General features: G+C 48.0%; 1 long non-coding RNA gene across 1 annotated transcript; it reads right to left on the bottom strand.

Moving 5' to 3' along the window:
- Positions 1–555: 555 nt before the first annotated feature.
- On the bottom strand, positions 556–3788 carry LOC120324950. The gene is made up of 2 exons (XR_005566680.1): positions 3329–3788; positions 556–779 (listed from the first exon to the last, which is right to left on the bottom strand). It is a non-coding gene; the product is annotated as an uncharacterized LOC120324950 (long non-coding RNA).
- Between the last annotated feature and the right edge of the window lie 18422 nt (positions 3789–22210).

The following is a 22210-nucleotide window of genomic DNA, read 5'->3' as shown; positions in this document are numbered from 1 at the left end:
TAAGTACAGTCAATTTAGCACCAACTCCCTTTGCCTTCCGAGTATTTAACATTTCACAGTGATCTTGTAGCAATTAGTGCTTGTTGTGTGATGGAAACTGCTGTGTTGACTGAGCCAATTAAGAGATCAATTAGTGCAGCGCCCGAGCTGAGAGAGAGATCTTGGGTGACTATTTAAACACTTCTCCCTCCCGGTTTCGGTTTCTAAGGCCGTGGCTCAGAAAATAATCTTTACAGCTGTATTAGCAACTTTGCAGACTCGGAATCACGGCATAATTTAGGTTAAAAAACACTTTTAAGAGCTTTAACCCCAGTCTGGGACCAATCACCACCTTGTCAACCACTCCAGTCGTTCCTGGAACACCCCAGGGATGGTGATTTGATGGAGGAATTCCCATGAGTAGCAAACATTTCAGGCAAACTCCAAGGCCTGCGTTTCTTTTTCTTGCTGTGCCCGAAAATAAGGATAAAATCAAAGATTATTTGCTTTTAGCAAAGCCTGTAACAGCCCGAACTCATCACTGTTTCCTTCAGAGAAAAACAACACCAGCCCAAGTCGCTTTTCAAGCCGAAATGGGGCTGAAATTCTTTATTAGATAATTATTGTTTTCCTTCTTCAGTGCCGGTCAGAAGTTTATGGATGAAAATACCACCTGGCCATGGTTCCACCAGCTTTGTTCGGTCTCCTAAGCCAGGATTCCTGGGAAAACCCGAGCTCTGCAATCCCGTTTCCAGAGTTCCGGGAGCGTCGGCCGCCGCCGGGAGCAAAACTTTGAATTTCTGGAAGTGGAGGCCAACAGAGGTGAAAGTAATAAGAAAGGGCTCAGGAAATGATATATTTTCAGGAACACCCGAGTGTTTCCTTTTGGAAGCACCGCTTGGGGATTTCTGGGTCACGAGAAGGTCTTGGAAAGAAAAAAAAAAATAAAAAAATGGATGTAGGTCCTGACCGAACAAAACCACATTAAAAAAAAAGGAGGAAAATTAATTATTAACCCTTAATCCTGCATTTTAGCCGGTTTTAGTCTTGTTCCACTTTGAAATCTATTTTTTTGTCCCTAAAGCAACTTTCAAAAAATCAAGGAAATAATCTGTAGCCCAGCTTTGCCTTTATTTCATAAATCACAATATCAAAGGGTTGGATAAACTGGATTTTGTTTTTTTGTTTGGTTGTTTTTGTTTTGGGGAATTTTTTTAGGTTTTTTTTTTTTTTAAATCAATTTTATTCTCTTAATGTCGAGGATTTGAGAGAATCAGATTCAGAAGATTCCATTTCACTCAGATTTTAAAGGGGTCAGGCAGTGCAAACTTGATATTCAGAGTTTAGACAACATCATAATCCTTCCTGTATCTTAAAAAAAAAACAACCAACCAACCAAAAATAAAACCAGCCCCAAAAACCAATGGAAAACCAATATTTTAAAATATTAATAACCACGACTATAAGTGATTAATGAGAATGAAGCAATGATTTTTCTTTCCCTTCCCTCACACGAGGCAAAGTAAAGGAATATAATTCCTGGAGGTGCCACATTTAGCACAGGGTTTCATTCCAAGGCTTTTATGGATTTCAGTGGTAGGAGAAGACTTAGGACAAAATTAGATTCCTGTTGAGGCTTCAGGGAATTCATTCACAGCAAAATACAAGAAGATATGAACTTTTTCTCCAGGCACTGGTGATGGGAGCATCAGTTTGGGCCACATGGGTGAGGCTCCCATTCAATTCCTGCTACTTCCTTGGCAGAAAATCTTGAAAAATTATTAATCTGGGTTTCACATCACCGAATTTAAGCCTCTGGGTTGAACGTTTCCCCCCTGAATTGCCTTTACAATCACCAGAGGTTTTGCCTACGCTGCTAAAATTCAGGAATGTGAGTCTGGAGGGCTGGACTGCCGATCATTTCACAGCTTAAATTCAGATTTGTGGCATAAGTTTCTTAAAATCTCATTTCCCCACCCTGTTTTGGGTAGCTCCAAGGAGCTGTTTGAAAGGCAAGTTGGTTATTGTGGGAGTTGGGACTGTTCACCTGGAGAAGAGAAGGCTCTGGGGAGACCTCAGAGCCCCTTCCAGTGCCTGAAGGGGCTCCAGGAGAGCTGGAGAGGGAATTTTCACAAAGCCTGGAGTGACAGGATGAGGGGGAACGGCTTTAAGCTGAAGAAAGGCAGGTTTAAATCAAATATTAAGGAGAAATTCTTTACTCTGAAGGAGGTGACACCCTGGCCCAAGGCAGAGGGGGTGGAACTGGCTGATCTTTAAGGTCCCTTCCAACCCAAAGCATCCCTGGTTCTACAAAGAGATGCATTTCTGGAGTGGTTTCCATTTACCCCTCGGTCTCTGTTTGCAGAGTTTGGGTGAATCCCACTCCTTGGGTTTCTACAAAATGGGAAATGATGTAAAAAAATGTACATAACCACAGGGGTGAAGAGCAGTAAATGCTCTGGGCAAGAGAGGAGTCACCTGAGGAGAAGGAAACCAGCAACGTGTAGAAGATGAGGGCACAGAAAAATTAAGATCAACCCACAGAGCAACTCCAAGGCAGAGATTTTTTGGCCAGTATTTAAGGGGTAAATCTGCATTGCTGCCCCCAGTGAAACACCAGATTTCTGGGATGCTTTTGGAGAGGAAAGCCTGGGATTTTGTGTCCTGAGGCAGCGCTGGGCAGAGCAGGGTGAGGGAGCAGCAGAGATAGACCTTGTTAGACCTGCATAATGGCCTTAAGCTGAAGGAGGGCAGGGTTAGATGGGATATTGGGAAGGAATTCTTGGCTGGGAGGGTGGGGAGGCCCTGGCTCAGGGTGCCCAGAGAAGCTGTGGCTACCCCTGGATCCCTGGAAGTGTCCAAGGCCAGGTTGGACGGGGCTTGGAGCAACCTGGGCTGGTGGAAGGTGTCCCTGCCCATGGCAGGGGGTGGCACTGGATGGGCTTTAAGGTCCCTTCCACCCCAAACCATCCTGTGATTCTGTGACCTTGTGGCGTGGAAACAGAATCCCAGGAGCTGAACCAGCAGTTCCCACATGGAATGGCACGGGGCCCTCTCCCTCTGCACTCAGCAAGGAAGGGAGTGTCTCGCTGCACCTCACACGGTGCTGCAGGGAAGGAAAGAAACCCCACAGCCTTTCATGTCACGTGATTTTAAGATCACAAACCCTGGCTTTGAGAAAACACACGTGTTTGGCTGCCCATGAAAGTGGGGCTGTAGGAAAACAAAGCACACAGTCCCCGACTCCTTTCTTTTCCCCCCTCAGGGATCAAGGGCGTGGCCACCGGAGGCATTTCTGGGCTAAACCCGACCAAAAGGCGTCATAATATTTACCCTGGTGGTTACAAACCTTAGAAAAACTGTTGTGTGAGGAGCAAGAGTGGGAATCCGGACTCCAAAGTAACACCAATAGATGGCAGGCACAGCTCAGGCGTGTGGGGAACCGCGGCCTCTGGCCCGTTCCGGGGTGGGATGGAGGGATCCTGGTAACTCTGGAGCTGGGAAGCTCCTGGGAGTATCTGGGTGCTGGCAGGACCCCCCCAAACACTGGCTTTCCTTAAGGGGTTCCTGTGGATCCTGTGGTTTGCAGCGGCACAGGATGGGGGTGAGGAGATTTAAGGGGCTCGTGGGATGGGAACGGCCCCTTCCCGTGTTTGGTTGTTTGAAGGTGTCAGACTGTGCTGCTTGAAAAAAGCCAAACTGGGTCAAACATCTCCTGCTCAGGTCACCAGGTTACTCCAGGCAGACTTCAGCAGCTGCTGTATCAGTCACAGAATCCCAGAATCACCAAGACTGGGAGAAACCTTCAGGATCATCCAGTGCCACCCTCACCCAGCACCACCAGGATCACCCCCAATCCATGTCCCCAAGGGTCACATCCAGACACCTCTGGGACACTCCCAGACACAGGGACTCCACCACCTCCCTGGGACACTTATTCCAAAGCCTGACCACTCCTACAGGGAAAAATTGTTTCTAATCCCTAATCTGACCCTGCCCTGGGGCAATTTAAGGCCATTTCCTCTCCCCCTTTCCCTTGGGACATGGCAGCAGAGCTTGACCCCCCTCCCTGCCCCCTCCTGTCAGGGAGTTGGGGAGAGCAATGAGGTCCCCCCTGAGCCTCCTCTTCTCCAGATAAACCCCCCCAGCTCCCTCAGCTGCTCCTCACAGGACATGTTCTCCAGCCCCTTCCCCATCCCTGTTCCCTTCCCTGGACACACTCCAGCCCCTCAAATGTCCTTTTGGAAGTGAGAGGCCCAAAACTGAACACAGGATTTGAAGTGTGGCCTCTCAGATCCACAGCCTGTGGTGCCTGATATAACATCACTTTTTCATCCCAGTTAATTCCTGCACCCAACATTTCCCTCTTCTTTTCCCTGTTCCCAATTAGCTGGAATATAAATGGGGCAGCACACAAAGAGGAGATTGAAGGATTCCTGTGTGTCATCCTGACTCTCATGATATGGCATTTTTCTTGCCACTTGAAACTTATGTGGCTTTTCTTCCCTAACTTTCACAGCAGAGAATTTTAAGCCCACCCCAAAACACATTTTAAAAAAGACAACAGAAAGTACTGTAAACTTAATATTTTCTTTTAAAACTTCCTCAATTTTAACCAAAATTCACAATTCTAAAGGCATGCAATGTTTGCTGTTCCCTAGTCCACGTTTCACAGATCTCTCCTGTGAACACAACATAAAGGCAGGACTGAGCAAGTGTCCTGACCACAACCTTAGTGCAGCTTTAGGCAGGACACAATAAAAAGGTTGAAGGGGAAATCAGAAAAAAGAAAAACCAACCACATGTTTTTACAGCCAATTAAAGCAGGAGGGAAAGTTTGTTTACTAAGTAAAACTTTCCCATACACTGAGAAAAAGGGGGATAATTTATCTGGTTTAATGCCTTCTTAAGAATAATTTTGCTGTTGTATTCGGTAAGAAACTGAATTAAATGTTTTCCCAAGTGGCTGGGAAATGAAGAGTTTTATATAATCCTTGCCATGAGATGTGGTCCCTGCTAACAGTATCCCACCTAGTACCTGGATTTGCCAAAAAGGTGGGAATTATTATCCCTCTGTTGCAGAGATGGGAGCATGGAAGAGGCAGTTAAGAGCTGAAGGACATCCATCAACCCTGGAAACATGTTCAGGTGGAGAACACAGGTTTCCTTCTTCCCTGGGTCACAGGACACCATCCAACTCCTACCAGAACCTGAAAACACTGGGCATCTCCACTGAGCCCAGATATATCAACCGTGGAATCCTGGAATGGTTTGGGTTGGAAGGGACCTGAAATCCCATCCAGTGCCACCCCCTGCCATGGGCAGGGACACCTTCCACCAGCCCAGGTTGCTCCAAGCCCCGTCCAACCTGGCCTTGGACACTTCCAGGGATCCAGGGGCAGCCACAGCTTCTCTGGGCAACCTGTGCCGGGGCCTCCCCACCCTCACAGTCAGGAATTCTTTCCCAATATGTCACCTAAATTTCCCCTCTTTCAGTTTGTACCCACTCCCCCTTGTCCTGTCAGGGCAGTTCCTGATGAACATCCCTCTCCAGCTTCCCTGGAGCCCCTTCAGACCCTGGAAGGGGCTCTGAGGTCTCCACACACCCTTCTCTTCTCTAAGCTGGACAGCCCCAACTTTCCCACTTTGTCTCCATAGCAGAGGTGCTCCAGGTCACTTATCAACCTTGTGGCCTTCTCTGGATTTGCTCCAACACTTCCATGTCCTTCTTCTGTTCATGGACACCAGACCTGGACACAGCACTCCAGGTGGGTTCTTACAAGAGTAAATCTCCAGCTTTTGAGGTGCATAAACCCCAGGGAAAGGTTCTTCCCCCAGAGGGCAGTGGGCACGGCCCCAAGGCTGTCAGAGCTCCAGGAGTGTTTGGACAATGCTCTGAGGGACAGGGGGGATTGTTGGGGTGTCCTGGGCAGGGCCAGGCCTTGGACTGGATGATCCTTCCAACTCAGGATATTCCACGTGAATTCAAAATATAAGTGGATGTGTCTGAATTCAAAATATCTGTAATTTTCATGCAAAATTCGGTTGCATTGATTCCCAACAGAAGAAGAATTGAAGCTGTGGCTGCTCCATCCCTGGAAACATTCAAAGACAGTCTGGATGGGGCTCTGAGCAACCCGGTCTAGTGGAAGGTATCCCTGCCCATGCCAGGGGGGTTGGAATTAGAAGATCTTTAAGGTCCCTTCCAACCCAAACCATTCTATGATTCTATAAAAAGTCCAGTTGTGAATCACCAAAAAGTCTTTTTGCACATTTCCAAAGATTAGAGATGAACTTGGAATTGGAAAAAACCCAACATTTGTCCCAATTTGGGACAAATCTGGACCCAGGTTTTGCAAATCTCTACAAGTTTGATTAAAAAAAATCCAACAAAACAAAACAAAACAAAACAAAACAAAAACTTCTGTGGAAATGGGGACTGTGGAAATGCCAACCCCCACCTCTGAGCTGTTCAGAATTCTTGCACTTCAGGCTGTTGTTCAACTGCAAACGTGTCTCAGGGATAATCTCCTGGTAGGTGCCACCCTCTCGCCGCGGCTGCTCGGGAAACCAAATATCCCTGGGTCTTATGTAATTCCCAACATGTTTCATCAGGCAGGTGAACAGGGTGCCGAGGGTTCAGCAGCAGTTTACCTCTGGAAGGGGGAGGAACCCTCCTTTGTGTCTCCCAGGCCCAGTTAGGCCCTGCTGAAAGATGTCTCTAAGTCTTGTCTGAGCAGCACGAGCCAAAAGGTCGGAAGGTGCAGGCTCGGCTTTGACAAGCCGAACGTTCAGCTTAATCCCTGAGCTTGTCGGAGCTTTGGTGGGGAGCAGGCAGCAGGAAAACGTGGATGTGGCACTCGTGTGTGACACACACACCCTCACACCCCCCCCGTGTGCTCCCTGGGTCGCTGTGACCGTCAGGAAGCGATGCCAGACAGTTTTCAGCTCCTTGGCTCTGTCCCGACTCTCTCTCAGTCGCGGGCACGGAGCCGAGACAGAGCCAGGTTTTCAGCTGCAGCCAGACTTAATGCTTCATTACTCTGCCCACCTCTGCACAGGATATAACATTTGGAACATTAGGAATTAGCATTATAAACTCCCATAAATTATCCCCGGGCCTGTGCTGCTGAAAATGTGTTCCAGTGCGTGGCCTGTCCATCTCCTGCCCCGGGAGGGGAGTGGGATCCCAGCTTTGTGAACCGTGGATGTTTTCCATCTTCAGCCTTTACTCTGTCCCTGTTCAAAGCCTTTGAACTGGTCCAATAAATGTTTACCTGCTCCTAGTGTAGATTTCCTGTGGGATGTCCCGGGATTGTGTGAATCCTGCTTGATGCAAGAGGCTCACCTCGGGCTCCAAAATTTCGGGAATGGGAGCAAGTGCTCCTTGAGTCAAAGAAGGCACAGACTCAGCTGAAACAAAGCCATCCCTGGGCATGCCAAGGGGTAATAAACACATTCTTTTCCAGAAGGAGAAAGGGAAGGGCAAGGAGCAGGTCTAGGGTATGCAAGGAGTTTAAAGTGGCTGCCAAAGCTACACCCAACGGAGGAGGGAGAGCTCCTGCAGTGCCAAAGGCCACCCTTCACTTCAAAGCCAAGTAGTTGGAAGCTTCTCTGAATCCCTGCAGGACCAGATTCCCTGCAGGACCAGATTCTCTGCTTCAGCCTCAGCCACCAGCAAAGGATGACACACGAGATGCTCTCCCTCAAAAGCACCTCAAGTGGTTTTGTGACTCACCACGGACGTCTTCGGGTTACGGCTCTTTTCTTCCACTCAGCTTTTTCTCTTCAGGGTGAGGAGCTCGTCAGGAGCATCTGAACTTCACATTCCCCTGCAGGACAAGGAGAGGGAGGCATCACCAATTTTTTGCTTCACAAGCCTTTGTTCCCCTGCCCTGAGGAGTTACCAAGCACAGGGGGACCAATGGAGACAAATCCTGAGTTGATGAGCACTGGTACAAATGTCCCCCTGCTCGACTAGGATGGGCTTTGGGCTGGTTCTGAGCTTTTAACCAGGTCTAGAAATGTTCACAGTGGCAAGAGACAGCTGAGAATAAAATAATGCATCAACAGCAGGTTGAGGAAGGTGATTTTCCCCTCTACTTTGCTGTTGTGACACCTCCTTGCAGAGCTGCTCCAGCCCTGAGGAACAGCCCAGCAAGGACATGGAGCTGCTGGAGAGAGTCCAGAGCAGGCACCAAGAGGATCCCAGGGCTGGAGCAGCTCTGCTGGGAGGAAAGGCTGGGAGAGCTGGGATTGTTCAGCCTGGAGAGGAGAAGCTTTGGGGTGACCTGATTGTGGCCTTGCAGGGCCTGAAGGGGCTCCAAGAAAGATGGAGAGAGACTATTTCCAAGGGCTGGAGGGACAGGACAAAGGGAATGGATTTAAACTGACAAAGAGTAGGGTTAGATGGGATATTGGGAAGGAAGTCTTGGCTGTGAGGGTGAGGAGGGACTGGCCCAGGTTGGCCAGAGAAGCTGTGGCTGCCCCTGGATCCCTGGAAGTGTCCAAGGCCAGGTTGGATGGGGCTTGGAGCAACCTGGGCTGGTGGAAGGTGTCCCTGCCCATGGCAGGGGGGTGGAAAGAGAGGACATTTAAGGTCCCTTCCAGCCCAAACCATTCTGTGGTTCCATGATGAGCAGACTGTGAAGGAGAAATGATGGAAAGAGCTGTTCCACAAAAGCAGGCAGAATGTATCTGAGTGCTCAGGGAGCTGGAAGAAAAGGTGCAAGAGATAAAACCAGCTTAAAAAGTTGCATGGGATGAGCAGAAGTTACTCACATGTAAGCCCTGACTGTCATTTGGGAGAAAGGAAAAGTATCAGGGAACTGATGGACTCCCTCCTACCCAAGCTCCAGTGAGAAGGGCTTGGTGCTTCACTGAGAGAGAAAGAATTGCACCTTAAATTTCCACCTCCCAAACTCTACTTTTTACCAGAGTGTTTTTATCCTCTAGACTGGAATGGCCCTCTGGTGCTCCACATTTTAATTAAAAGTTCGAGCCCAACGAGCTCCACATCAGTTACACCCTGAATTCACAACAGACTTTGGTTTTCCAGCCTATGAGCAGCTTTTATAACATTTTCATTTTAAAGTGTAGTTAACACTTCGAGGAGTGTTGCTCATTTTCAGCTGCTGGAATGCACAGACAACCTCAGGGACTCGAGTTTGTGTTTGTTTTGAGCAGGACAGCTAAAAAAAAAAACAACACCTTTTGGCACACAAATTGTGTCTTTCCCCCGGGGAATAGCACAGGGAAAAAAAACCCCAAAACAACGAGTCGTACACCTGAGGGTCAAGGAAATAATTGGGAAGCAGCAGAAAACAGGGAATTGGGAGGGGATGACAAATCAGCTTTAGGGAAGGACCAGCAGCCTGCATGTGCTTGCTGGGCATGAACACAGAGGATAAGGCCTGGTTTTTCACCCCTTTGGGACCATTAATCATGTTTTTGGCACTGAGTGTTTACTCAGGAGAGATCCCAGCTCTCCACACTTGACACTTCGCTTGGCGGCCACCAGCGATGCTCAGGGAATGTGGGAATAGTGGGATTTCTTGTTCCTTTTGGGAAAGAACCATATCCAGCAGCTAGAACAAGTGGCCTGGCTATCTCTGGGAGAGTTAACTGTGTCAGAAACGGGGGGAAATAACCTTCTCCACATGGAATATGCTGCCTTGGAGAGACAAAAGACTTCATTAAAACCAGACTCAGCGGAGCTTTCTTTAAAAATTTTACGGCCCTTCAAATGTAAAACATATTTAACAATGGCTCTTTTGCAAGGTTATAAGCTTATTTATTAGCCTATGTGTGTTCATAAATCATCCCTTTATCCTCCTTTTTATTTTTCCAAATTAACACATTTTCGATAAAGGAGATTACGAGGGAGATGATGAAGTGCCAGATTCCATCTCCCGGAGCTTTTGTGCTCCTAAAGAAAAAATCATTAAAACTAGGAATGAATGGGGCAAACACCACAAAGCTTTGCTGATGGCAGTGATCACAAAGGGTAATAAGGCTGCCGTGCTCATACTCTTTCCCTTATCCTCTTTTTGACCAATATTCCAATATTCAAACTTCTCTCTGCAACTCCCTCACAGGAGGGGGGAGCTGGGGGGGGTCGGGCTCTGCTCCCAGGGAACAAGGGACAGGAGGAGAGGGAATGGCCTCAAACTGGGCCAAGGGAGGCTCAGGTTGGACAGGAGGAGGAATTTCTTCATCTTCACCTCTGAAAGGGGTGTGAAAAGTGATATTAGAGCTCTCCTGGAGCACCTGGAGAGGGAACAACACACAGGAAAAGAACAGGACTTTATCAAAGGATGATGTTGATATTGAGAGAAATGGAATTCTGTTGGCCACAGATGGATTTAGGTTGGAAACCATGGAAGAATCCCAGCCCTCTGAGGCATGAGGTTGTGACACAGAATTCCAGGAGGAGCAGGAGGGTGACCAGGTGTGGAAAGGTTTAATTTAAAGAGGCTCAGGGGTGGATCATCTTGCTCTTTCCAACCCCTTGACAGGAGGGGGCAGCCAGGGGGGGTCGGGCTCTGCTGCCAGGGAACAAGGGACAGGAGGAGAGGGAATGGCCTCCAGCTGTGCCAGGGGAGGCTCAGGTTGGCCAGGAGGAGGAATTTGCTGCTGGAAAGGGTGGTGAGGCCTTGTCAGGGGCTGCCCAGGGAGGTTTGGAGTGCCCAGCCCTGGAGGTGTCCCAGGAAGGCCTGGCCGTGGCACTCAGTGCTCTGGGCTGGGGGACAAGGTGGGCATCGGGCACAGGGGGGATTGGATGATCTCGGAGCTCTTTTCCCACCTCAGTGATTCTGGGATTCTGGGATTCCAGCACTATTTGGGATGTACACTGTGTGCTGTGGATGTGGTTCTCCTTGCCCAGCCTCACTCTCTGCCCAGCTGCCTGGGGCAGCACAGATCCTGTGGGCAATGTCTGACAGCAGGACTGACAGACAGTTCTCCAGGATAAAGCTCAAGATTTCTGTTGCTTCCAACTCAGTCACACGCACCGGATTTCCTGGTTTTCCAGCAGCAAACCTGGAGAGCAGCAGTTTTAATCTCCCTGTCAGCTGTGCAGTCTGAAGGATGTGTTGATACCAAGAGAGAAATGAAGTCCTGAGAGAAAAGTTGTACCACAGATCCTTCACTGGAGGGCCAACCATGTCCTGTGGGGCATCCAGCTCAGCACTGAGGGAGGGGATTGTCCTGCTCTGCTCTGCACTGGGGTGGCCTCACCTCAAGTTCTGGGGGCAGTTTTGGTCACCACAACATGAGAAAGGTCTAAAGCCATTAGAGAGTGTCCAAAGGAGGGACACAGGAATGGGGAAGGGCCTGGAGGGGCCCTTGAGGAGCAGCTGAGGGCACTTGGCTGGTGCAGCTGGAGCAGAGGAGCCCCAGGGCAGAGCTCAGCGGGGGCTGCAGCTCCTCCCGAGGGGCAGCTCCGGCCTCTGGGAGCAGGGACAGGACCCAGGGAAGGGCTGGAGCTGGGACAGGGCAGGCTCAGGGGGGATCTCAGGACAAGGTTCTTCCCCCAGAGGGTGGTGGGCACTGCCCAGGCTCCCCAGGGCAGTGGACACGGCCCCAAGGCTGCCAGAGCTCCAGGAGGGTTTGGACAACGCTCTGAGGGACAGGGGGGAGTGTTGGGGTGTCCTGGGCAGGGCCAGGCCTTGGAGTGGATGATCCTTGGGGGTCCTCCCAGCTCAGGACATTCCATGATTCTATGGTACATTGTGAAGTCCCCTCACATGTCACTAACCAGGCACAGGACCCCACTGTGGCTCAAGGCCAGCAGTGTCCCCCTGCTCTGACCGGAGCCTCCATCCATGTGCTCCGTGTTGTTTTTTGGGGAGGCCCTTCCCTCCCCCCGACTATCCAGGGAGCACTGGCTTCCTAACCTGGAGCCCTGGCGAGGTGCCAAAGGTAGATGGCACAAACCCTTCCCCTCAGCACCCGAAATGAAGGAGGCAGGACCAGTGTGGCTTCCCCTTTTTGTGACCCCCTCAACCCCGCTGGCAGCAGGGAGTGGGGATAATCCTGGCCTGTCTCCACACACTCCCACAGACTGCCAGGATCCCAAGGAATCTGCCCAAAACTGCGTTTGCTGGCGATTTCTGTTAGTCCAGGCTGAGGCAGGGGCTGGGCTGGGCTGGGGTTCTGTAAGGCCTGGTTTAGGTCACCTCTGGGGTGACCTATTGAAGCTTTCCAGTTTCCTGAAGGAAAGATGGAGAGAGACTATTCCCAAGGGTGACAGGACAAGGGGGAATGGCTTCCAACTGACAGAGAGTAGGGTTAGATGGGATATTGGGAAGAAATCCCTCCCTGTGAGGGTGGGGAGGCCCTGGCACAGGTTGGCCAAAGAAACTTTGGCTGCCCCTGGATCCCTGGAAGTGTCCAACCTTGGAGCCACCTGGGCTAGTGGAATGTGGCAGTTTAAACTGTCAGTTTAAAACCATCATCCCTTTTCCTGTCACTCTGCCCATATAAAGTCTCTCTTCCTCCTTTTTATAACCCTTCATGTCCTGGAAGGCCACAACGAGACCTCCCTTGAGGCCTCCCCAGCACAAACATTTACCTTTTTAATCAGCTCTCACAGGGGATTTTTCTGGTTATTTGGGTGCTGCCTGAAGGTGAGAATTTTGGGGACACCTGTTAATTTAGTGGAAGCAAGTTAAGTATTAGGAAACATTGGTTGTTCCTTTACTAACAAGGCAAATCCCTTCATGAATGAGGGTCAGTTCATTGGTGAGATAACCTCAGTATAGACTAAATCCCCTGTAAAATCCTGACAGCAAATAACCACTTTTAAAGCAGTCAGAGAGAAAAATTTTGTTGTTCTGTGGTGCTTTATATCAGCAATTTGATAATTGATATATCTGGCCAGTGAATTTACATTGTTTTCTTCCTTAAATAATCAAGACTTCAAAAAAACAACCAAACAAACCAAACCAAACCCCCCAAAATCACCAAACCCCCGGCCCTTAATTAGAGCCTTAGTCACACAATGTGCAGATTAGCATTTTTGAAGTGCTCAGAGCGGGGGCTGCAGCATCTTCCAATTATACAAGAGCAATTAGAGAAGATCATCAAGACAATTCTGAGGTCTCATTAGGGAGAGTGTTGGTTGTTCCAGACATCTCCACAGATTACAGCAGTGTCTGGGGCTCGTCACCCCCCTCCCATCCCCACACAGGCTCTTTGGGAAGAGTTAGACCGTGACTCACTTCTGGTGAAACAATGGTTGATGCTCTCACATTAGAACAGCCTTATGTTGGCTTATTTTTTTCAAAAATGGCGATTTTTTTTCACACTCTCAGACACTTAAAACAGTAAAAACCCCGCTGATTTAATCTCTTTTTTTTCAGCTTTCCTAACTGAGCATTCTCAGGTAGACAAATACGATTTCCAAGGCAAAACTGTTGGGTGTTTCCTTGTGGGAAATAGAAATTCCAGCGATGAAGGAAATAAAAATAATATTTTCTCAGAACTTTCGTGGTAAAAGAGCCCAGAGAGGAACTTTTGAACCTCAGTGCAGTGAACGCTTGTGGGACGTGGTGCCAGGGATCAAAGGTGAAATAACGAGCACGTAAATAATCCAATATTCAGATCATTCTAGAGGTTTTGAAAAGGGCTTCAGTCAGGGCTGAGGTTCATCATGACTTTCTATACAGATGTTTATTCAGATCATTCTAGGGGGTTGAAAAGGACTTCAGTCATGGGTGAGGGGTTGCCCAGAGGAGCTGTGGCTGCCCCTGGATCCCTGGAAATCTCCAAGGCCAGGTTGGATGGGGCTTGGAGCAGCCTGGGCTAGTGGAAGGTGTCCCTGCCCATGGCAGGGGGTGGCACTGGATGGGCTTTAAGGTCCCTCCCAACTCAAACCATTCCATGATTCCATGATGAAGCAATGTCTACCTGTCCATCTATAGATAAAGGCTGCCAAAAAAGAATTAATTTCAACCAAAACTGGAAATTTTCAACCAAAGCTGGAAATCGTCAAGCAAAAATGGAAATCCCATTTTCTGTAACTACTTAATAATAGTTTCTGTAAACAATGAGCAGCTTCTTGGACCCAGCTCTTAGCAGGGATCTCTCTTTTCATGTTGTCTCGGAATCAGAGAACCAGAATCCCAAAATGGTTTGGGTTGGAAGGGACATTAAAACCCACCCACTCCCACCCCCTGCCATGGGCAGGGACACCTTCCACCAGCCCAGGTTGCTCCAAGCCCCATCCAACCTTGCCTTGGACAATTCCAGAGATCCAGGGGCAGCCACAGCTTCTCTGACCAACCTGTGCCAGGACCTCACCACCCTCACAGAGAAGAATTCCTTCCTAAGAAGAAATATTTGTGGGACATTTCCAGAACCCCAGCTCAGCAGGAAGTTAATGAAGTCTGGTAGAACGTTTCAAGTGGCCTCTTTGCTCAGGAAGTTGTTTTTCCTAGATAAAAATTCCTCGTGTTTCTCCTTATTCGTGTTGGTACTTCCATCCCCTGCTCCTGTCTGGGGCTTTAATTTTGGACTTTGCTGCCACTTGGTCATCATGGAGACCGTTGCACGAAGCCAGAGAGCCGAGAGATAAGAGCAGAGGATTTCAGGGATATTTTGGAACGCTCTGTTGAAACGTAGGGAGCACATTTCTGGGAAACCCAATTATTTCAGGGAGTGCTGTTTTTTAACTTCAGAAGGCAGAGGAGCGGGGGAGTGATTCCAGAGGGTAAACAAGCCATCCCATGCCTTGCCATGACTGGCATGACTGGCATTTTTTAGGAGCTCAGCCTTGGATGGTCCCCAGGGATCGGGTTTCTGGCATATTGCTCTTGACAGTGCAAGAAATGTTGCATTAACAGAGTGTCTTTGGGGACATCATCCCTTTAATCCCCCTCCTTAGGGATCACAAGGTGCTCTCTGGCTGGTTATTGCCAAACAAGTGTTTATAAAATACCTGTGGCATGAATATGTTTTTATATATTTTTTATAAAACATATAAAATTTTATAAAAGTTATAAAATATATAAAATTTATTTAAAATTATAAAATATAAAAAAATTACATATAAAATACATAAATTAAATTATTTTAATTTATATTTATAGTTATGTTATATATTTAAAATATTTTTTTATTTTTTAGTCTTTTCACGCCGGCAGACACCCCAAATAGTAAAAACTCCCCTGAATTGATCTGTTTTTTCAGCTTTCAGAATGGAGCATTCTCAGGCAGATAAATAACATTTCCGAGGCAAAACTGTCGGGTGTTTCCTTGCAGGTAAAAAAAGTGAACAGCAAATGGTGGGAAATAGAAATTGCAGTGATGAAACAACTGAAATAAATAAAAATAATATATTATTACAAAAATAAATACATCCATAAATATATATAAATATATATAAATAAATATATATACAAATATAAATACAAATATATGTATTTTATATATATATTATATATAGAAATATGAATAAAAATAATGTATTCTTTTTTGGTGATGTTTGTTTGTTTGTTTGTCTAAATCAGAGGGTCTTATTTGGACTTTATGTCCTGGAATCGCAGAATCCCAGAATGGTTTGGGTTGGAAGGGCAGCAAACCTTTTGGAATTTCAGAGCAGGATAATTCCTTACTGAGAATTCCATATATTTCATATGAATCACCTCTTTGACCGGGCTGACACAAACCAGAGGTGTTTGTTTTCCAGACTGATATCTTTAAAAACTGGGTTTAGGGTATCAATTCTGGCCACAGGAATTTTATTTTTTGTTCCTTCTCTCACCATGAGACAGCACTAAATTACAATTGATTTTAGTGTGGATTAATTATATTAGTACTGCATTAATTGCTAATGCTTTGAAAATTTACTGTAGCACCAAGCTCAGAGTCTAAATATGAAGAAAAAAATGTTTTATTGGGTGTAATCCATGGTTTGTGTCATGGCTTTGTCCCATCCGTTCCCACCTCTGCCTTCCCAGTTCAAAAATAGCTGTGGATTCCTTTTTTAGGTGCCTGGGAGTTTTGGGAAACATATTACCTCCCAATTTTAAAGGGAATTGGATGGTTTTCTCCCTGAAAACCTCAGCCTTGGTGCTTTCACCCTTCAGTGCTTGCTCTTCCCTGCTCTCCCAGCAGTGCTATTTTTAAGCAGGGATGTCAGCTCTGCTCCTGACAGATATCCAAGTGCAGCAGATCCTGGCCTGGCTTCCCTTCGGAGCTGCCAATTCACATCCGCTTTTCAGTCAGCAGCCATGAGATCAGCTGTTCCAGGCTCCGGGAAGCTCTGCTCCCAGCCAGAGCCCTTCCATCCCAGCCAGAGCCCTTCCATCCCAGCCAGAGCCCTCCCATCCCAGCCAGAGTCCTCCCATCCCAATCAGAAACCTCCCATCCCAACTACAACCCTCTCATCCCTGCCAGAGTCCTCCCATCCCAACTAGAACCCTTCCATCCCAACCAGAGTCCTCCCATCCCATTCAGAGTCCTCCCATCCCAGCCAGAACCCTCCCATCCTAACCAGAACGCTCCCATCCCAACCAGAACACTCCCATCCCAGCCAGAGTCCTCCCATCCCAGCCAGAGTCCTCCCATCCCATCCAGAATCCTCCCATCCCATTCAGATTCCTCCCATCCCAACCAGAACCCTCCCATCCCAACCATCCCTCTGGCTGAGGCAGGGACCAGCCCTGGCCACCAAACCTCCAACAGGAGCTGTGCTGCTGGAGGAGCAGGATCTGGAGGATCTGGGAAGCTCCGGAGGGATTGCTCAGGTCAGTGGTGAGATGTCCCACTGCCCCTTGGGAGGCACCGCTGTCCTGAGCCCGGTGGTCACAGCTGGAATCCCAGAATCCCAGAGTGGTTTGGGTTGGAAGGGACCTTAAAGCCCATCCAGTGCCACCCCTGCCATGGGCAGGGACACCTTCCACCAGCCCAGGTTGCTCCAACCCCGTTCAACCTGGCCTTGGACACTTCCAGGGATCCAGGGGCTGGATCCACAGCTTCTCTGGGCACCCTGTGCTGTCAAAGCCCTGAACATTTAACCACCACAGTTGTCAGAAAAGCAGGGAGGGACAGGACAAGGGAAATGGCCTTAAACTGGAAGAGAACAGGGTTAGATGGGATATTGGGAAGGAATTCTTGGCTCTGAGGGTGGTGAAGCCCTGGTACAGGTTGCCCAGAGAAGCTGTGGCTACTCCATCCCTGGAAGTGTCCAAGGCCAGCTTGGAGCAACCTGGGCTAGTGGAAGGTGTCCCTGCCCGTGGCAGGAGGTGGAATGGGATGAGCTTTAAGATCCCTTCCAACCCAAACCATTCTGGGATTTTATGACCTTCATGCAAGAGAAGCCTCAGACGTTTCAGACTTTTTCCTGCTCTTCCAAAAGTTCTGCCTTATCTTCAAGCAACTGGCAGAGAAGGTTTATTTTGTGCAGTGGTTGCTGGTACCTGCTCCTTACAAAGCTGTTAAGTCTTTAAGCTCTTGCCTTTGTAGAGTTTTTAAAGTAAGGGAGATTTTCAGAGTTAAAAGAACTGCTCCACACATAAATCTTTGTGGGCTTTTTCAGCCTGAGCTCAGCTTTAATGACGATCTCCCCTCAGCTGTGTAAAGATCTATTAGTCTCCACTCAAACCATTAGACAGTCACACCAGGCTGGGTTTGGAGTTCAACAAAAATGAAATCGGTTCATGCACCGTAATTCCAGACCTGCTGTGACATCTGTGTGTCTTGGAGACGTGTTTCATCTTAGCTGGAGATCTCCAAAGTTCAGCTTAAGATGTGGGACCGGAATCGGTGAAGCGAAGTCACCGGAGCTGAGGGAGGCAGAGGAAGCACCAGGCACGTGGAAGGTGTTGCTGTTGCTGAGGTCAGGGGTCCTCTCTCCCAGGACTCCAGGAGGGAGTGGGAAGCATCCCAACCGCTGGGATTGCCAAAAAACAGAAGAGGAGGAGGAGAAGATGGAGGAGGAGGTTCAGCACAGAGCTGAGACAGTGCCCCTTCTCCCAGAGCCAGGGAGCCCTCCCAGAGTCCTGTTCCCATGGTTTAAATCACAAGCTCATCCTTCTTCTGCAGGGATGAAAGTCCCCCTCCTGACGTGTGCAAGCAGCGTGTGGAATGCTGGAAATCATAACCTCATCCGGCCGGGAAACGTTTTCCCGGAGCGGTAATTTTTCCGTTTTGGTTGATGTAAACACCTTGTTGAGAGAGAGAGAGAGGGAGAGAGAGAGAGAGGGAGAGAGAGGTGCTGAGCAAAGCCCTGGCTGGGAATGTTGTAATACCTTTAGTCCTGCAAATTCAGGTGGGAGCTCTGCTGCAGGAAACCTGCAAATTTTCACCAGTAGATAGTTAAAGCTGCAGCTGGGAAACCACAAACCAACGGAGGGTAATGATGTTTGGGGATTTGGGGGGAGAAACACGGCTTCGTGCTGCAGTTCCAGCCCAAGAGAGCAGCACTGAGGGGTGAAACGATGAAATGAAACACAACCATCTCCACTGCAGGTGGATTTTTGCACCTCTTCCACGAGCTGAACTGATTCCCACTCCAGGTTTTACTCCCCTGTTTTAATTTCCAGCAGGACTAAACCCTGCTCAAGAGGCAACGACCTTAAATTGCACCAGGGCAGGTTCAGATAAGAGATTAGAAACAATTTTTCCCTGGAAGAATAGTCAGGCCTTGGAATAAGTGTCCCAGGGAGGTGGTGGAGTCCCTGTGTCTGGGAGTGTTCCAGAGGTGTCTGGATGTGACCCTTGGGGACATGGATTAGGGGTGATCCTGGTGGTGCTGGGGTGGGACTGGACGATCCTGGAGGTCTCCAGGATCAGGGCCAGCCTTGATTGTTCTGTGAAATGCACCCCTTAGGGCTGAGCTGGAGGTCTGGTGAGACCTCCACAAGAAGATTTTGTCTTCCTCTTGCTGCTGGAGGAGGACACTTTGTCCCTTATCACCCCTGGAAGGTGACAAACTACTCCCCCAGTGATTTTCCAGAGCATTTCCACTTCAGTGCTGCCCAGAGTCCCTGTGTCTGGGTGTTCCAGAGGCATCCTGGGGACATGGATTAAGTTTTTTTGGTGTATTTTCTCCCTTGTCCTAAGGATAACAGCAATAAAAACTGCAGTGCTGGAGGATCCCCAGAAGGAAAATCCCAACCTCTAGGAGGGTGATCTATGTCACCAGCTGCCTGTTTTGACAGGGAGCAGCAGGAAAAAGCAAAGAGGGCAGCTCATTTCGCTTTTTCAGGCAGGCCTCTGGGGCTTTGGCAGCAGGGAGGTGTTTACATTGCTCTCGGGTTTCCTATGGGGTGTAAAACTCGGCCTTGAAAAAGCTCCTGTGGCGTGAACCAGGCAGAGGAACTCCCTGGGATGTGACACGGAGGCAGCTCCTGCTCCTGGGCTGAACAGAGGTTTATTCAGGAGCTCGTAGGAGGTCGTTTAAGTGAAGGAGTGAAGCGATGATCATCATTTCTCCCGAGAAAAACTCCCGGAGAATGTCAGGTATAAACACGGCAGAGGATTTCTGTGGAGGTGAGTTTGAATTCTCCTGGATAACTCACAGCTATCAGCCAGGAAGAGAAAACAATGGATAAGAGAACGAGGGAAAAATATGACAAGTGGTTGGCAAGAAAAGAAAATGTGTTTATGTGAATATTGCAGTTTACTGGGAAATATAAATTTTTCAATGAAAATATATATATATATATAATATAAGCTGAAAGAGTGCAGGGTTAGGTGGGATATTAGGAAGAAATTGTTCCCTTTGAGGGTGGGGAGAAGTTGCCCAGAGAAGCTGTGGCTGCCCCTGGATCCCTGGAAGTGTCCAAGGCCAGGTTGGATGGGGCTTGGAGCAACCTGGGCTAGTGGAAGGTGTCCCTGCCCATGGCAGGGGGTGGCACTGGATGACCTTTAAGGTCCCTTCCAACCCAAACCATTTTGGGATTCTGTGAAATTTTACATCCTTTTTATTTTCTTTCTCTGAAGATGTGTCGTTTCTGAAGACCTTGGAAAACACTCCTTCATTTTTGCAGTCAGAGAGTGCTAAAAACCATCCCGGGCTTTCAGTTTCTAAAACCCAAACCACAGTTTATTTTACACATAAGAAACCTTACCCAGAGAAAGTCATTTATGCTTTAAAACACCCCTATCCCTATTTTACTGATTTTGTTCCATCTTCCACCCTGCTCGTTTTTCCCCAGTATTTTAATAATAAATAAATAAATAAATAAATAAAAAGGCCAGTGAAAGGTCAACCTGAAAACAAAAATCCTCTCTGCTCTTTGAAACCGAGGAGGCTCAACCACAAAATAAACCACTGTAAAAAATGAATGATGAGCTGAGAATACCTTTGCACACAAACCAGTCACAAACCCACCCCGTTGCTTCTGACCACAAGTTTTTAACGCTCCTGGCAGGGCTGTTGATCCAACCATTCTTAACACATTCGGAAAATATTCTTGATATTCAAACCCTCTCTTTCTCAACCTAAAAACCCCGATACAAAAGAAACCCCAGGCACCAGTGAAAGAGTCTTGAGTGATTTTAGGAAAAAAAATTCCCCTCGACTTCGAGCTTGTGTGGCTTTCAAACTAATGAAGAACAGCAGCAATAGGTCCCCAAAACAAACCATATTAAATTAATATTACAATGGAATATTTGAGGTTTCTGCTGTGCTTCATGGCAAAGAAATGTTTGTCTCTTTTCCTTGAGTCCACCGGGTTGGAATCTAGGAATAACCTTGCATAGGTGTAATTATCCTACTTGTATTTATACAATTTTACAGCTGTGCTGTTTTATAAATTAAAAGCTCTGCTGACTTTTCATAGGTAGATTCTGTACTTTATTAGAAGATGGAATGGTTAAAAAATTATTTTTCCTGCTTTTTTTCCCCGCAGTGTTCTGATATTTTCCTGGTTTTCTGGGTGTAGCTACAGGAGATTTAACTTCATAGCACGTTCATCTGAAGAGATAAAAAAAAAAATCAATGAAAACACACAAAAACTAAATGTAAAATGGGAATATGACTTTGGAATTCCTGTTCTGGGTTGTCTGAACATCCAGCTTTAAGAAGGTTCAGGGGGAACCTTCTAATTGCTCTTTAAAACTCCCTGAGCAGAGGGACTGGATAACCTTGGAGCTCTTTTCCAACCTCAGTGATTCTAAACACGAGGAGATGAGGGGAACATCAGTGAGTTGAGAGATTATTGAAACATCTGCTGTTTTGATGCCGTTTCTTTAATTTCCATGTTTTGTGGTTCCTATGAAGGCAGGAAATGCTTGGACCAGACCAAGCTCTGACTCCTGTCACCGAGAATATCACTCACCAGGGAATATCCCACCCCTTTGCTCAGCAATGCGTGGCAAAGGCATCAAATACCTGAAAAATTAGGCTTTACCTACTTATTGTAGGTAAAAAGAGGCTCATGGGCTTCAGTTGATACTGGGGTGGCTCAAAAGGATGCAAAGGCTCCTTTTGGGGTCCCAGCACCCTTTTAGCCCGGGTAGATGATGTGACACTCATTATTTCCCTGCCTGGATGTTGTGGAGAGAAACCTGGGCTTGGAAAACATTAAACCCCTTGGCTGAGTCTCCTCCTGGGAGCTCCGTCTCCCATCGACGCACCCGAGCCCACCGGGGCAAGGGGGGGGTTGGAAGGTGAAATCCCAGGCATGGAAAGGGTGTGAGGGGGAAGCTGAGCAGCAAATCGCCTCCTCCAGCACCACCAGCCCAGCCAGAAACCAGATCCCAGGCCCCTGAGCCACTGGGCCACACAGAGACTCGTCTAAGTTTTCCTCCAGTGGTGATGTAATTCAGAACTTCTCCAGAGCACCAAAATTCATGACTCAGCGTCTCGTTTCAGCTCCCCCCAGCCATGTGATGGGCTTTGTTCACTGTCAAACGGGGTTTTTTGGGGGCTGGGGAGGGAGGATGAGGAGCTCTGTCCCTTGTTCCCGTCAAATTCCGTGTCAAACACCCAAATAGAGCCCAGGTTTGGGAATGACACGGGTCGTGCTCCTCCGGGATCGAGCGACAACCTTCGCACGCTCGGGGCGGGCGAGGAAATAACAAGGGAAAAGGGGAAATGAAAGCAAGTAGAGGGAAAAAAATCCCACATAAAAATAGGGAGAATGTTAGCAGAATAAAACTCATGATTCAGCTTTCTAACCACAGCTCCCAGTTTGAACAGGATGTGACTTCATGCTCTCGTGGGGACCTTCTGCCAAAAAGAGGTGAGTGCATCCTTCTGAACCCTTCAGGTCTAACT

Source organism: Pipra filicauda, unplaced genomic scaffold (genome assembly GCF_003945595.2).
Source record: "Pipra filicauda isolate LSUMZ 115617 unplaced genomic scaffold, ASM394559v2 scaffold785_size212012_pilon, whole genome shotgun sequence".
In the NCBI taxonomy this organism is placed as follows: Eukaryota; Metazoa; Chordata; class Aves; order Passeriformes; family Pipridae; genus Pipra; species Pipra filicauda.
The sequence above is the reverse complement of the archived record's forward strand: the minus strand, read 5'-3'. Positions and strand labels throughout refer to the sequence as shown.